Raw genomic sequence first — 6000 nt, 5'->3', positions numbered from 1 at the left:
AATCACATGAGACAATACCTTACAATAAATTGCTTTTTGGATATATATATATATATATATATACACATATCTTTTATTGTTTCTGTTTCTCTGGAGAACTCTGACTAATACAATATATTAAAAGTTAATTGCTTATAGAGTTATAGGATAAATAATTTTTCCTCAAAACTTAGAAGGGGTTGTTGATGAGAGTCTGATCCTGGCTTAGTACTCATTCTTTTGTAGGGGATCAGTTATAATTTGGCTTTCTAAAAAATACTGCTTTGTTTTGTTTTGCTATCTAGAGCTTTTAGGATTATCTACACTTGGTGCTTTAAAATTTTACAGCACGTCTGTGGTGACAAATTGCTCATTATTTTGCTGGAAAATTGGTGGGAACTTACAGGGACCATGCTTTCAATTTATCAAGATATCGTCCATTATTATGTTTCCTCCCTCCAACTGCTTTTAAGATATTTTATCATTAGTTTTCACCAGTTTGACTATGATGTGCCTTAGTGTGCTTTTCTATAGGCTTATCCCGTTTGTAGGTTGCTTAGCTTTTTGAAATTGTAGATTTATAGTTTCATTAAATTTGATAAGCTTTTGACGGTCGTTTCATTATTTCTATAAACATCGTCTGCCCCCCATGTCTCTCTTCTCCTTCTGGATCACCAGCTCCTAGTCTATCATGTTAGATCACTTGACATGGATTCACAGATCACTACTGCTCTGTTTATTTTTCTTTTTCTGTCTTTGTCATCTATTTTGAGCAGATTATCTTGCAAGATCTTAATTTCATTGATTTTTTTTCTTCTGCAGTGTATAATTTACTGTTAATCATTTGGGTTTATATATTTTTATTTCCCCACATTTCCAGAACTTTTATTTAGGTTTTGCAATAACTTTCTTTCCTATCCTCATTATTTTTATATTTGATTTTATAGTTTTGAGCATATGGAGAATATTATGATAACTATTTTTATATATTTATCCACTAATTCCATAACTTCTGTTATTTATAATTCTTTAGATTGACTGGTTTTACTGTAATTAAGTGTCACATTTTCCTGCTCTGTGCATGCAGATAATTTTTTACTGGATGCTTCACATTGTAGTTTTTATAGTGGTAGGTACTAGATTTTCTTGTATTCCTTTAAAAAGTATACTTTGTTCAGGCATGCATTTAAATTACTTAGGATTAGTTTAATCCTTTTAAGGCTTGCTTTTAGTGTGATCTGGAAGTGTCCAGAGCAGGCTTTGGCTTGCTGTGAATTTTGCTCATTACTAAAGAGGGCTTTGGAAGATTCTAAAGTCCCTGAGTATTACAACTTTTCTCCACGATGCCCATCCCAGAGCTTATTCAGTCTCCTGTTTTCTGTTGATTCTTTTAGTAGCTACCTGGAATCCCATCCAATATATATGTAATGTCAATGTGCAGGCAAAGATTCATGCCTCAGATATTGAAAGCTGTCTTTGTCCAATATTCTCCTGTTTATTATCATTCTCCTCTTTGTATTATAGTCTGGAAATTGCCTTTAGGCAGTAAGCGGGAGCAATTATAGGGCTTGCCTTATTTGTTTCACTTCCCTCAGGTGTCTCATTTCTAGGTTCTTTATTGTCTAATGTCCCAAAACAATTGTTTCATACAGTTTGTTCTGCTTTCTACTTGTTTATAGTGGGAGAATAATTTCTCAAACAGCTAACTCTTTATGAATGCAAGCACTGGTTGATATATTTATTTGCTGTTGTTGGACTTTGTGGATTGATATTATCTTTTTTCTTCTCTGCTATATTTTCTTCTGTACTATGTTTTGGGGTTTATTTCCCTGAGAAAATGGCCTCTCATATTCATTATATTATTTATTTTATTTTTACAATCATATTTTAAATTTCAAGAATCTTTCTTGCTTTCTGATTATCCTCATCATATATTTATGAAAATAATATCTTCTCAAACCTATCATAAAATACTGATTAAACATTTAGGGAGGTTCTCTTTTTCTTTAGGCATTTGTTGGTTTTTATTTTGGGGGGCTGTTTTAGGCCTCCTTTAACAGTTTGGTGATTCTTTGTTTTTTCTTTATGTCTAAGGATAAGTGGATAAAAATTTTATTGTGAGCTTTTTTCATCTTGGGCACAGTGTGCAGTGGCTTATTTCGATTATTGTAGTATGCACATACAAAAATCAGTCATTGTTTTATGGGATCACTAAACATCAGAATGCAGAGATCTTTTCATTAGTATACAAATATATACATTAGTTGTCCCAATCCTCAATTTCTTTTTTTTTTAATGTTTATTTCTTTATTTTGAGAGAGAGAGAGAGAGAGAAAGATCAGGGAAGGGGCAGAGAGAGAGAGGAAGAGAGAGAGACTCCCAAGCAGGATCTACACTGTCAGAGCAGAGCCCCATGTGGGGCTCCAACTCATGAACAGTGAGATCATGATCTGAACCAAAATCAAGACTCCAACATTTAATTGGCTGAGCCACTGGGCTCCCCCCAATTCTCAATTTCTTCAGAGAAGAATCTTTTTGGTGGGACAGGAAGGGATGTTATTCTCTAAAAAAGAAAAAAAAAAATTATGGGCACCTGGGTGGCTCAGTCAAATAGTCACCTTCAGCTCAGGTCATGATCTGGCGGTCTGTGAGTTTGAGCCCTGTGTAGGGCTCTGTGCTGATGCTTCAGATTCTGTGTCTCCCTCTCTCCCTGCTCTCTCTCTCTCAAAAAACACATTAAAAAATTCTTTTTTTCCAATTATACTTAACCTATAAATGGCCATTATTGTAGACATATATCTTTTTAAACTATTTTTTAAAGTAATGGTGAAGGAAAGAAAAAAAAAAAACTGCACTGGATCTGCAGCCTTCATCAGACTCCTTTCTTCTGTGGTCTTATTTCCCCAAAGGGTCAATTTTCAGTCTTGCAAAAATGTTCTTTGAAACTGTTCAAAGACTGGGTAATAAAAAAGACTTAGTTCATTTTGCAAATCAAAATAGAATAGATAAATGACAGATGATAGATAGCTGTTTCTGGATTCAGTGAGAATGAATTTGAGTGGGGCAAGAGTCTGTGCAAGGGGACTAGTTGAGTGATTTCTGTACTGGTCCAAATGAAAAAGCCAGTAGTTTGAAAAGATTGGGAAGTGGCACGAAAAGCTGAAGAAACCGAAAGGAGTGAGGGGATTGGTAAGACATTTTGGACGTGGGGAAAAAAAGACATTTAAATCTTTGGTACTGGGTTGGATGGTGGGTGAGTGTGAGGGACAAGGTATACCTCTGAAGAATCCTATGCTTCTAACTTATAAATTGAATGGATAATGGAGCCAGTCACTGAAACAAACAAGATATCATAAAAAGCAGTATTCATGAGTTGAATTCAGCTGCTTTTGAGGTCAGATAAGAATGCGAGGGAAGTATTTCTGGCAACATCTGGGTTGGGCATAGAAATTTATTAGTTGTTTACAAATAGCTTTCTTAAAAGATATGGGCTTAGATATAATCTCCAGATGTTCAACAAAGTATCAGGAGAAGAGAAGGGCACCTGGGACCGAACCTTCAGAAATTTAACATTTAATGTAAAATAAGGGAGGGCAACCCAGAAAGAGAGGAAACGCTTAGCAGAAAGAAGAAAAAGAAAAAGAAAAAGAAAAAAAAAAAAAAAAAAACTAGACAAATGAATGCTGTTCCATGGAAGCCAAAGGGAAACTATTATTCCAAGAAAGTAGAAATGTCAAAGGATTTGAATATGACTGGAGTTATAAAAGATGAAAATTGAGGGGCGCCTGGGTGGCGCAGTCGGTTAAGCGTCCGACTTCAGCCAGGTCACGATCTCGCGGTCCGTGAGTTCGAGCCCCGCGTCGGGCTCTGGGCTGATGGCTCAGAGCCTGGAGCCTGTTTCCGATTCTGTGTCTCCCTCTCTCTCTGCCCCTCCCCCGTTCATGCTCTGTCTCTCTCTGTCCCAAAAATAAGTAAATGTTGAAAAAAAAAAAAGAAGATGAAAATTGAAGCATATTCATTGGACACAATGCCTTAGAGATAAAAGGCTGATCGTATTTCCTGAACCAGATATTCCAGACTCCTGATTTACCAGCATAATTATTCATAATGCATCCTTTTACTTTTTAAAAGGTGTCTTGGTTTGTACAATAAATTATAGTTCACCTTGCTTAGAGAGGTTATGTTGTGATTATTTAAAATTATGTTGGTGGAGTAATGGGAACACAAGTCAGATTGTCAAGGAATGAAGCATACCTGAGAGATTAGAGGAAGGGCATAGCAATATTTAGCAACTCTGAAAAAAACTTTAATTGTGAATGGGAGGCAAAAGTGGTAAGTGCCTGAGGAAAGATACAGATCTAAGAAAGGCTGTTGATTTTTGTTGTTATTGTTGATATTGCCTTTTCTTAAATGGGATTGAATATGCAAGACTGCTCTAACATTACAGGAAGGAAGAAGGAAATTTTGCAAGGGAATATAGTTATGTTTCTATGTTTGAGGAAGAAAGAAGTGAGATGATCCTCTGAGAGGAAAGGGGAAAGGAGGCAAGAGGTTAACCACATATTTGAAACAAGCAGAGGAGGACTCAAATGTTAAGCAGTTGGGTTTTTAATATTAAATAGGCAGAGCAAAATTTTCTGCCTCATACAGCCCCAAAACATGAAATAAACTTTTCCATAGTATAGCTATGAAGCTCAAATGCAAAAAGATTTGGAGCTGAAGCTGCAGGTAATAATACAATGTTACTTTTCCTTATTTCCCCCTCCCCCCACCTTTCTGGGTTTGTATCAGTTTTGCCTTGGAATCTGGTGGCGGAGGAGTTTTTTGTTTGTTCTTCATTTTTTCTTTCTTTTGTTTTTGTTTTGAAGAAAATGAGAAACCAACTCTGAGTGGCTTAATCAAAGACAACCTTATGGACATAATTCACGGCCCACAGAATCAATAAAGAATTGGTTCATCAGATCTCAGGAAACAGAAGAACCCCATGTGATAAAATCATGTGCTATGAGGCCGTTTTGAATAATTTTTCAAAGGCAGTAAGATTGAGATTACTTTATTAATAAAGATTCACATTGGAAAACAGAGATGTGCATCATATGTATGTGAATGGGGGGTTGTTTGATGGAAGAATGAAAGCTGGTGACAGGTCAATGAGACATGAGAGAGGATGGGGCACATGGGAAAACTCAGGCACTCCCGCTTGGCTAGAAAACAGGATGGGAGGGGGAGAAGCAGCAAGAGCAGAGAAGAACGGAAGGAGTGGGAGGTGCATGAAGGATCTCAGATATGGTCCAAGGCATTTGGATTTTATGCTAAAGATAATGGGAAACCACCTTCTGCGTTTTGATGGAGATCTGTTCAGTGTGTAGCTTATGTATATTAGCCAACTTAAGTATTTTATTTTATTATTATTTTAATGTTTATTTTTGAGAGAGACAGAGGGAGACAGAGACAGAGCACAAGTGGGGAAGGGCAGAGAGAGAGGAAGACAGAATCCAAAGCAGGGTCCAGGCTCCGAGCTGTCAGCACAGAGTCCGACGCGGGGCTTGAACCCACAAACTGTGAGGTCATGACCAGAGCTGAAGTCAGATGCTTAACTGACTGAGCCACCCAGGTGCCCCTAGTATTTTATAGTATCAGATGGTATCTGAAGTAATAAGCAGGCTTCAGGTTGCTTTTCTCACAAAAAACACAATATAAACATCATGAACGGGTGCCTGGGTGGCTCAGTTAAGCGTCCAGCTTCGGCTCAGGTCATGATCTCATGGTCTGAGTTCGAGCCCCTGGCTGGGCTCTGTGCTGACAGCTTGGAGCCTGGAGGCTGCTTCTGATTCTGTCTCTCTCTCTTTCTGCCCCTCCCCTACTTGTGCTCTGTCTCTGTCTCTCTCTAAAAAATAAATGTAAAAACAAATTAAACATCACGAACTTTACTGAAGCCGAGAAGAAAAAACGAAAAAAAAAAAAAAAAAACTAGAAACTTCAAAGCAGAAAACTATGAGAAAGTCCTGTGTTTCTCTCTTG

Source organism: Puma concolor, chromosome C2 (genome assembly GCF_028749965.1).
Source record: "Puma concolor isolate L17-30 chromosome C2, mPumCon1.1.hap2, whole genome shotgun sequence".
NCBI classification, from domain to species: Eukaryota; Metazoa; Chordata; class Mammalia; order Carnivora; family Felidae; genus Puma; species Puma concolor.
This window is presented reverse-complemented; position numbering follows the sequence as displayed.